This window comes from Lacerta agilis, chromosome 1 (assembly GCF_009819535.1).
Source record: "Lacerta agilis isolate rLacAgi1 chromosome 1, rLacAgi1.pri, whole genome shotgun sequence".
NCBI classification, from domain to species: domain Eukaryota; kingdom Metazoa; phylum Chordata; class Lepidosauria; order Squamata; family Lacertidae; genus Lacerta; species Lacerta agilis.
In genome coordinates this window covers 66,225,425-66,237,059 of record NC_046312.1, presented here as the reverse complement: position 1 = coordinate 66,237,059, position 11,635 = coordinate 66,225,425, and the positions used below count along the sequence as shown (strand labels likewise).

General features: G+C 42.6%; 1 long non-coding RNA gene across 1 annotated transcript; it reads left to right on the top strand.

Annotated features, from left to right (window-relative positions):
• Positions 1 to 822: 822 nt before the first annotated feature.
• LOC117060851 lies at positions 823 to 4,725 on the top strand. Its single transcript, XR_004428041.1, has 3 exons — positions 823 to 883; positions 1,730 to 1,784; positions 3,476 to 4,725. It is a non-coding gene; the product is annotated as an uncharacterized LOC117060851 (long non-coding RNA).
• Positions 4,726 to 11,635: the final 6,910 nt, after the last annotated feature.

The window sequence follows — 11,635 nt, the reverse complement described above, 5'->3', positions numbered from 1 at the left end:
TTCCCTTTCTCCCACCTGTCTGTGGATTTTTCTTCAGTTTGTTAATCTTTCATACAGGGCGATGAGTCGAATTTAAGTGGCACCGGTGATATTTATGTGGATTTGCTTTAAAGCCTTGATGCTTTGAACATTGTGTAATTAACAGGCCTTTACTGTTGACCCTAGTGGGTCCTTGGAAACACTGGTGCTGGCAAAGTTAATTGAAACAAATATTTCATTACCAAATTAATTCTATTACTCTCAGCCTGCACTGCTGGGAGCCTCTGTGCTCCAAGGTGATTTGAAGAAGGGCTCTTATTTTTTATAGTGCTCCTGTATTACATTTGATTTCTTTCTCCCCACCCTGCACAAGAGCTGGATGAGGTGGGGAATAACAACTGACACCTTAATGTACTTGAGGATCAATGCCAGTGTAAGACCAGTGTTTAAGGCTATCCCATTTTGGAACAAAGTCAGGAAGTTGAAAGCTAAGAATGATGCCTTGCATTTTTGTGCAAATTGTGCTTGCTTACAACCCTCCACTCCCCACCCCACACTTTTTCTTGCTCTTACAGGGCCAAATCCAGATGTTGAGGGTGGAGTGCTTGGAACCAGCAAAAGTCTTCTACATTGACCTGGTCCTGTAGTACTTTATGGAGCACAATAACCTTAATGTATTGCATGGAGAATCTTCCTGGAAGTTCGCCATCTTTATTTGGCTCACCACAGAGGATGGGTTGTTTTTTTGCAGCACTACAGTAAGACTAAAGGGCATGATAATTTATTATTCTGTATTTGGACCTGAAAGTTGAAGAGAAAGAAGCTGACACCACAACAAATTAGGAGGCTGCAAAGAGGAAAGGAGAGGAAGTGCATTATCAGACCAGTCTCAAAGTTTGATAAGGTAAGGGTGGATTAGTCACAAACTACTTTAGGGTGCAATCTTATACATGCTTGTCTGAGGGGGTGGGGAGATGTCCTGCTGAACTCAGTAGGACTTACTTCTGACCAGACATGCATAAGACTGCACTATCAGTCTCTGGCCTGTGAATTAGATGAGAAAATGACCGAGCGATCCATCCATGTGACTGGAGTGTTGATAGCCTGATGGCAAAGTCAAGATAAATGTGTAACATTACTTAGACCGACAAATGCAGTTTGTCACTGTAAAACAGATCAATGGTTTCCAAAATTAAAACATTCTATATCTGTCATACATTCTTATCAAGCGTTTTCATGAGTGTCAGGTGATAGGCGAAGATGATGCACAATCAAACACAGATCCAGGACTGGAGAAGTGTTAAGTCTTTCTGAACATTGCACTGCTTTCTGTTTGGATTTTTAACTTTGGTAAAAGAGATTACCATCTCAGTCAGTGCTGCTGTTTTTAAGATTTACCGCCACTGCAGCTCCATACAGTTAATTTTATGGGGGAAGAGTTGCAGAGGCTCAGATCTGTCTAGAAACAACACTGATTTGGAAGAACTTGCTCATAATCCTTGATGTGTAAAAACTGACTGTAGATACTTAGTGAATGGACAGGTAAAAGTACTCTGAACACGTTCGGAAACACTTTAAACTATTTTATTTAACATGTTGGAGCCCAGACATTGAAAAGAGGTGCCAGGGCTGAGACATATAACAAATTTATCTCTGGTTTTATTCCTACAATCTGTATTTTTTGATAACGTCACTATGGTTGCACAAGGAGCAGTGATTGTTTTCTTCAGTCTTTGTTTGTCCCTAATAGGTGGCATGCTTGCAGCGAGAAGTCAAACACAGCTTCCCCCCTGAGAATGATCAGAGTAAGCACAAAGAAGAGCCTATGGCAGACCAGTGCTCTAATGCTGTACTTCTTATTCTTTCAATACCTCTGCCAAAACCTAGGAAGTCGTTTATGTGGGCCTCAGAGAAACAGCACAAATCACTCCTTGGCATGGGTTGCTACAGGCACCTATGCCTACCACCTTCAGAAGTCATCATGTAGCCAGATCTAGTTGTTTTCATCATGAACTCCTCCTAATTGGAGGGTTATGTTTTCTGCTCCCCACCCCCTGCATCTTGAGGTGGGGTGAGGTGGGGATAAACACAGAGGAGGAGTGGAGAGATAGATTGTTACCAGGGATACAAACAGGCAGTGAAAGGCAGTAAATGAGAATGGAGAATGTATTTGACTCCTCCCCCCCCCCCCGGCTCCCCTCAAAAACCTCCTTCATATGAGTAAAGTTTCATCTTGGCCAGAGGCATCTTTGCCATTAGGCAGACTGAAGTGGCTGCCAGAGGCAGCAAAAGCCCCCAATGGGGCAGAAAACCCATTGGTGCAGAAGCGGTGCTGGTATCGGCCAAAATAATGCGAGATCTTGCAGAGCGTGCAAGATCTCATGCAAATCAGGTGAGATTTCACCCACAATTGGCACCAATGCAGGGCAAGCGGAGAAGTTGTGTTGGTCGAGGCAGCCACAGCAGGGAAGGGAAGGGCAAGGCGGCACTTCCTGTTTGACCTCAAACGGCAAAATGGGATGTGCCACCGCTTCAGAACCACACTTTTAGGAACAATAGCACCCACAGGTGGTTACCAGCATCCAAGAGTAATTTCACAGTGGGTTCAGTCTTTGTCCTGCAAAGGCCCGGCTTAGAGGTATTTCTCATCCTCTGCTTTTTCTACAGTTGCTGTTCTGGCCCACGGCCCACATCCATCTCTCCTACCTGTCTCTGCTTATTTTTACATTCACACCACAGGCAGCCATAAATACTAGGGTGGCAAACACATTGCGTTCTCTGGCTGAAAATGCTGCCTCGGCCATTTCCCCTCCTAGATATGAATAATATCCCCGTGACTTAATTTGAGCAACACTGCTATGTCCTCTACTGCCCTGGAAGTCACAAAACTACCCAAAGGACAGTACAATGCTGACAATGTGTGGGAAGTCTGTGTGTAAAATAATATTCATTCCATAAAATTGCTCACCTGAACATCATTTTCTGGCTTCACTTGGTACCCAGTAGAAGTGGGACATTGCCCAGTGTTGTGTATTAATTAAGACGTTCTGTCAGCTGGGTGGAGTAATGTCATTGGTCAGTTTAAGAGTACAAACACAATCCACAGCCTGATTGGGTCCTGCCGGAAAGTTCGAATATTATTGGTTCCCGCTTAAATGTATCTTTCCTCTCTGTACCAGTGTGTCTGTCGATTACCTTACAATAAAGAGCTGTTCATGAAGAAGTGTCGCTGGAGTTATTATTCCACGAACCCAAGACACAACACCCATATTTATCACCATTTCCTGTGGATCCAGTTTAATATATCTCCTAGTAAGTAAAGAATATTATTGATATGAATAACAATACACTACCATCATTTTTATTTAACAATATTATTAGTAAATAATAGTGAGGTGGATATTTACTGAAGATAAAGATGGGAGCTGACATTTTATGTGTAATACAGCAATAAAATAAAATAAATCCCCTGAAACACTAATGCATTTTCTTTCAGAATCTGAAAAGTGGAAATTTGCTTGCTAGGAACCATAATTTCTGATCTAATGGAGGTTGGCTATGATATAATTCCTGTTACAGAGCAATTGATCAAACTATGTATTGGTAGTCACCTCAGCTATACTTCCTGTGAGCAGAAATTACTTGCAAAGTTTTGTATAAAGGAGAACAAAGCTCAGCAGGTTAGTTCAAATGAAATGTTGTCAGAGGTCAGCACTTTCTCCAGCAGGAGCTATCCAAACATTCACATTGTAATTTCCATTCTCCATTCTGTTTCTCAAATGTCGCAACAGAGAATTGTTTCTGTGAGGTGAATGAAGAAGAGCCAGGATGGAGCAAAAGATCATCAATGCATTTGTACATGTACAATTTCTCTTCCCAAGCAATGAATACTATATAGATGGTTTTTATTGGCATCCTGAAAGCATTTATTTTGATTATCCCTGGTGCCACAATGCATTTGGAATGTGAAAATACTGCTGTGTCTTTAAGCAAGGTGGTTTGAGCAGATAGGCATGAAGACGATCTAGCGTAGAATGTTTGCTAATATCCAACCATTACTATAAATTATTGGCATGTAAAATGTCTTAGGGAAAAGGGTATTTAGCAGGGATGGACACATCTGTCAATGTTGGTTTCTCTTGGTTTCTCATTTTTCAAATCTAGTCTGTCTCATTTCTGCATCAGTTTGTGAACTCTTTTTAAAAGTCAGCCCAAAAATTCATATACATTGTGCATGTTGGCGCTCATTTTCCACTAATATGTGTTTTGTTTTAGGTATTTTTGTATACATTGTCTGGCTGGACAGCTATATCACAAAATTCAGAGAAATGTGGATTTTTTTGAAGGAGAGCTGAATTTTAGTTCACGTATTGATTTGGTAAGTACAAAGCAGGTAGGTTTTCATTAAAATGTGAACTCAAAAAAATTGTTTCCTCATTGCTAGTTTTAGTAAGATTGAGCCAAATATGCACCCCTTTCAGAGAGATGATTCATCTCCTGCAAATATTGGATCTTTTTTGCACAGTTGCAAAAGTGGTAGAATGTTGCTGTTATCCTTTCTACCCATCAACACTCAGCACCTGGGCAGATGGTCACTCAAGTCACCAGGTTACACTTCCACACAACTATGGGATGCATTTATATGTAAATTATAGTAATTATTTTAGCATTTGCTTTCCCACAACTAAATCAGCATATGCATATTTTATGTAAATCTGTGTCCACTTTCGTCTTCTATTTTGGTGGTCCCCCTTCTAACTATGACTTTCCTGCTGAATCTATGTACGTGGGTTTATGGTTCTCAGGACTGGATCCCTATCCATATGTATCCCCCCCCCCCCAGTTTGATATTTGGGATGGGATGGGATAGAATGCATTCATTTTTAAAATATACAATAAATGTTATGAACATAAGAAGCTGCCTTATGCTGAGCAAGACCATCTAGCTCGGTGGTTGTCTACCACAACAGTCAATGACACTCCAGGGTTTCATCCCAGCCATAGCTGGAGATAACAGGAATTGAACCTAGGGCCTGAGAGATGCACAATACGTGCTCTACCACTGACCTGTAGCTGTTCCTCTAAACAAGAAGCTTGTAGTTGCATATCTGCAAATAAATCATTTGTCCTGCTAAGATGCATTGGTTGAGTAAAGTGGCTTGCCAAAGTGTGTTGGTAGAAATATTGCAGAGATCCTTCCTCCATTCACTTCAGCTGTACTTTCACTAATTATGGTTTGAAGTAAATGGAGGAGGTGAAATAACTTGACATATATTCTGAGTCTTAACATTTCACACTATCTTCATGTTACAAAACATCCTTAATTTGAAAAATCCCATGTTAGTTTGAACATAATCTATACTATATGAACTTGACCTTTCCCTCACATTCTCTAATTTCTTTTATGGTCTTTTGACACTCTTCAGTGTAGCTTAAGTATTTGGGGAGAGAAAGGTGTAATGAAAAATGAATTAAAATAAAGGACAAAGCTGTGCAATTTAACAGTTTTCCTATACCACTGATTGGGTAAACACATCTTAACTGTTGTATTAAATTACCTTACTCACACACTTCTTTCTTTCTCCTATCCCACAAGGAAGTGGAAAAGAGCTAGGAAGTAACAGGAACCTTAGGAATAATTTCTTTTAATTAGAACCAATTTCTAACACATTCTAGAGGAGATGGTAACAAATGCAAGGCAACAAAGCTATTCCTTAGAAAGCTTAGAAGGTCATCAAAGGTGTATTCAGTACCTGCCCAATTTGCAATGCACAAAGCTAATTGCAGTTCACCAACCCCATCAGTCCTGTACAGTGGTACCTCGGGTTACAGACGCTTCAGGTTACAAACTCTGCTAACCAGGAAGTGGTTGCTCCAGGTTAAAAACTTTGCCCCAGGATAAGAACGGAAATTGCGCGCCAGTGACACAGCGGCAGCAGGAGGCCCCATTAGCAAAAGCGCGTCTCAGGTTCAAAACCGTTTCAGGTTAAGAATGGACCTCTGGAACGAATTAAGTTCTTAACCCGAGGTACCACTGTACATTGCTTTTTTTCTTTAAAAATGTTTAGGGGTACTCTCATTACCCTACTCATATTGAAATACTGCCCACCTAGATTCACAAATTGTTTAGGGGTATGCGTACCCCTGTGTTCCCCCCCAAAAGCACTGGTCCTGTATGATGATCCACCAAGAGATCCATAAATCACATATTTTTCCTGCCTTCATTTGACTGTAAAAAAATGGGGTTGGCTGGGGAGAAGTGGAGCCAAAAACCTGGCAGGCCACAATACATGGGCTGGTGGAACATGTCTAGTGTTGGATCACAAGTTGTGGTGAGTGTTTGGTTAGCTCAAGGTGAATGTTATGTTGGCTCAATGATTTCTCCTTGTGCAACAGAATGTTCTCCCCACCTCTGTCCTCCTCCCACATAATGGAAAACAACAACACCATAGCTGATAGCACCATTTACAGTGAAGAACAGATAAAAAAACCCATTATCTGCTTCCAAAAGCTAGGGTAAAAAGGTGTGTATTTTAAATAACCAATAGAAAATATGAAGTGTCCATATACACTTCTATGGGGAGAGAGTGCCACAGTTTGGGGGCCCACCACAGAGAAAGCCGTGTCATGAGCCAATACCAGCACCATCAGACGTCTAAGACCAACAGCTCTACTAACAAGGCCTTCTCTACTGAGCTCAGTGCCTGACCCACGATGAGATCCTCCTTTGGATATTTGGTGCCTGAGTCATATAGGGCTTTGCACATTAATGTAAGCACCTTGAACTGGGTTTAGAAACAAATAGTGAACCAGTACAGATGCCTCAGGACAGATGCCTCACTCTAGCTGCTGCTTGGTGCACCCTTGATGTCACCTATCCCTCCAAACAAGGGCAGCCCCACACATTCTATCAAAATAATCTGCTCTGGAGATTAACAGGGCATGGAGTGTAGTAGCCAAGGTGTCTCAGTGTAGAAAGGACCATAGCTGGAAATGGGCACACCTAGCCCACAAGGCCTTCAGTGACAACACTGGGTTCAGGAGTACCCTGATACGACACACCTGTTCCTTATAAGGGGGTGCAACCTCATCCAGAACAAGTTGCCCCACCACCTCCCAGATTCAGGAACTTTGAATGCATAACACCCCTGTCATGCCTACATTTCAGTTTGTATCCAGTCCATTGGGGATGCGGGTGGCGCTGTAGGTTAAACCACTGAGCCTAGGGCTTGCTGATTAGAAGGTCGGCAGTTTGAATCCCTGCGACAGGGTGAGCTCCCGTTGCTCAGTCCCAGCTCCTGCCCACCTAGCAGTTCGAAAGCACGTCAAAAGTGCAAGTAGATCAATAGGTACCGCTCCAGCGGGAAGGTAAACGGTGCTTCTGTGCGCTGTTCTGGTTTGCCAGAAGCGGCTTAGTCATGCTGGCCACATGACCCGGAAGCTGTACGCCGGCTCCCTTGGCCAGTAATGCGAGATGAGCGCCGCAACCCCAGAGTCGGACACGCCTGGACCTAATGGTCAGGGGTCCCCTTACCTTTACCTATGCAGTCCATCACTGCCTCTAGGCACCAGTCTGGCACCTGAAAAACCTCTCCTGATTCAGACAGTATAGAGAGCTGGGTGTCATCCATATACTGAGGACACCTCACTCCAAAATTTCTAATAACATATCCCAGCAGCTCCATCTAGATGTTAAACAGCCTGGATGACAAGAGAATCCTGTGGTCAACAGTATCAAAAGCTGCAGAGAGGTCAAGGAGAATGAGCAAGATTGCGCTTCCCCATGTCTCTACAGCCTTCTGGGAATATTTAATATTTCTCAAATGTCAGAGATGACTTTGAAATCTTTTCTAATTCGGCATTATCTCACTATACACATTTGGGGGTTTCTTTTTGGTTGTTTTGTTGTTGAATGCATTAGATACCTTTGGGATCACGCAAGAGAAGTTTTGGAAAAGCATGAGATTAATTCCTGCTTTGCAAATCATTATCATTCTCCTTGTGAATGTGAAACCCTTCTGTTAAACCTGGTATTTATGTTCTGAAACAAAGGACATGACTAATCACAAGGGGTCTCCTTGTTGCATTGTTCCAGTTTGTACTCCACTTAAACAGCATTCCAGATAACATCATGTCACTGAATAGAAATGAAACTTTCCTCAGAGGAAGCCAGCAAGCTTCGATAATTACATTCCCTTGATAATGGCATCTGGGAATCTTCGCTGAAACAGACTCTCTCTTTTCCTCCTACAGGCATTCTCATTTCCACAGAATCGATAAGTAGGAAGACCAAAAACAGACATGTGGATTCCCATCAGACATACCTATTCCCACCCCGCTCCACAAGATCCTTTGAAAAAGATTCAAGCTGCCTCCATTTTAAATTCATGACTACTTTTTTTGGTTTAACCAAGGCTTTAAGTATCAGGTCATTAGGCAGAAGGAAATAGAATGTTCACTTTCCATTAGCTGCATGAGGGGGTTGTAATAATGAAGACTTTGCTCCTTGTGGTAAAGCCCCATGCCTTTCCAGTGAATTTTTTACGTGGTTGGCTTCTCAGCATTGATTTCCCCACAATTCAATAAATCTAAAATATGTGTACAGCTCTTGGGAGAACTAGAGAGCTCTGGTTTTGGAGAGGGAGATCCAAAAGATTGGTGTGGTAACTTCCATGGCCCTGCAACAATTGGCATTGTGCTTGGGGCAGTTGGGGACAAGCAATGCGAGGAGCAGGAAATAGCTCAGGTCCAAATCCATTCTGGTGCCCCAAGATGCCCCTAAAGTAGAGAGAGCTTAGGACCAGCCCAGGAGTTGGCCTAGATCTCTCACTTCTCACTTCCTCCCAATCAGAGCCAGCCAAAGACTTTTTTGGAAACTGAGGTGAACCACAAATTGGTGCCCCCTCACCTCCCACTAGGGAAGAAGGGTTGAGTGAAGATCTACATCAGGAACAAGGGTGAAATAAATATCAATATCAGGAACAAGAGTGGGAGGAGATCAGCAGCACCTCCTATTCACCAAGAGGCCACTGTAGAGGCTGCATGGGGGGTGGGGCTGCCAAAGAGGCGGCAAATCCTGCCTCCAAGATCCTGGCACCATGGCAGCAGTAGCAGGCAATACATTCCTTGGCAGCTGGATCTGCTGCCCCATGGATCCTACTGTGGGTCACTGTGGAGCTATTCTTTAAAACCCTATCAGGCACATCTCGTGCCAGTACTAGGTGATCATGAATTGAGTTGCAGTCATTCAGACTAGCTCCCAATCTACTGTAATATTAATACAAACTTTTGTGAAGAGACCTGTAACTTCTGCCAGTTTTAGCCAAATCATGTTCCCATAATTTGTTAAAAACAGACTGGGCTCCATTCTATAAATGCTAATGATGTAACCAGGCACGTCCAAAGTCCATTTTGGGGGCCTAATTTTTTTTTGGGGGGGGGGGGCTGGTTTTATCTCTGGCCCCTGTGGCAGTTTATTTATTGGGGTCAAATCCTAAAAAAAGCTCAACAAGTTCAATCCTTTAAAAAGCTCAATAATTTCGGTCGGCCCTCACGCATGTTCACTTCATCAAATCTGTCCCTCTTTGAAGAAAGTTTGGGCACCCCAACACATCTACTATCTTTAAAGTACCACAAGTCTCTTTGTAGCTTTTGAAACGGTCCTTGTTTTCAAAAGCAGTTTTCCATGTTGCCTGAGGGGATTGTTCAGGCGACAGCAAGATTGTGAAAGTCTTATTATTTGTGGCATTTAGGATTCACCCCACAGCTCAACAGGGCATGAAGGTGGCAACTTCTCCTTTGCAAAGCTTGCACTGGCCAGCGGTCCAAGCGCTGTAAAAGATGTAACCTGAGCTTGTCCGCATGCCCCCATCCATCAGATCATGACTGTGAATAAGAGGGATTTGCACGTATGCTCAAAAATTAGGAGGTGTGACTGTTGACAAACATAACAGGCAAGGCACATGTTGCAATATGCCATTTTTGGGTGCCAGCAAATCTAAATGCATTGCAGTGTTATGCTTCACTGGGATGCTGCTGCTGTTTATACATCTTTGCATCAGAAGAAATGCAGGCAGCTCAAAATTAACTGAAAGGCACAGAACACAGAGTTCTAAAATGGCTGAATCCCAGGTAAAAATTCTAGCTCTGTTTCCCAGCCTGGTGCCTTCTAGATTCTGACTAGCACAGCTGGGAATTACAGTACAAAACATTAGGAAGGGTTCAGACTGAGGAAGGCTGCTTTAAACACTTAACCTGTCTGCTCCTGAGACATATGTTCAGGACCTTTGTTTCATCAGCCCTACCATGCATCCTGGCCTGTTAAGAAAATCCTCCTGCTATCTTAAAAGACTCCTCTAATGAGGCTGCTAAATCTTCAAATGGGGTTTAAAACAATCAAGCATAATGATTCACATTATTGTTATTTATTGTGCATTTCACAACCTAGAAAATAAATTGTTCTTTCCTAAAAAGAGACTTCCTGAATTTTTAGTGGCTGTGAATTGTAGTCTTGATCTTAAAAGGGGCACTTTTAAAATTACGTTATATCCCACTGATTCATTGTGAGAGTTGAGCACATATTCATCTCCTTTCCCACTTACTTTGAGTAGAGTAGCATCACTTTCTGAAGTACGGATGGCTATAAGTTAATTTATCTCTGTTATCAGGAATGGAGCTTTTGCAGCAGCCCAACAGATTGCACTATGGAATATTATTTTCAATTGCTCTGTTTTGAAGAGAAAGAGAAACACTTAAAAGCACAGCTTTCTTGGCATCTCTGTTATCCCGAGCATCCTTGCAACTCTCTTTTCCAGTCTCTTGAATACAGTATTAAGGAGCTGGGAGCAATGAATATCATTAATGGGTGACAAATAAACCCTTAACTCCTTGTGAGTATATATGATGAGCAGTTGCCCTTTAAAAGGGACAGGGGTGATTTAGAATTGGATGTGGGGAGCTGACTCTGCTGGTGGAGCTCCCCAGAGCTATGAAACAACCAGGCCTGCTGCACCTCACTCTAATGGAACATTGTACGGAGCGGCTAGGGCTGCACATGCTGAAGCCTCTGGAAAAAAATTGAATTGTAGCTCAGTGGTAGAGTAGTAGCACGTGCATTGCATGCGTAACTTCCTAGGTTCAATCTGCCATCTCCCATTAAAAGGATCAAGTGACAAGTGACATGCTTGAGACTCTGGAGAGCTGTCGACAGAGCAGAAAATCCTAGATGGGCAAAACAGTCTGAAGTGGGTTGGACTAGATGATCCTTTGGTTCCTTTCCAACTCTATAGTTCTATGAATTTGTGGTATAAAACCTATTCTTATGTTCTGATTAGCTTTTAGGTGAATTATGTGGAAAGACACCCAGCTTCCCCTACTCCCTTCCTCTTCTTGAATCAGAGAATTGTGTGGGATAACTTTCCTCATATAACCAGCATGCTTACATCCAATTAACACATGAAGGGGTTAATACTATAGAGTAAGCTGTCCTGCCAGGCTTAACTATGCCACTTCCTCTTACTTTGGGAGGAAATAGGCAATCAAGCCTATTGTTCACCCCAGTCTACCTGATAAGCCTAACATGTGAAGAGCTGCATAGCTCTTACCAGTCTTTCTTGAATGCCTATACCAATAATCTGTGAACTTTTACCACTTTGTA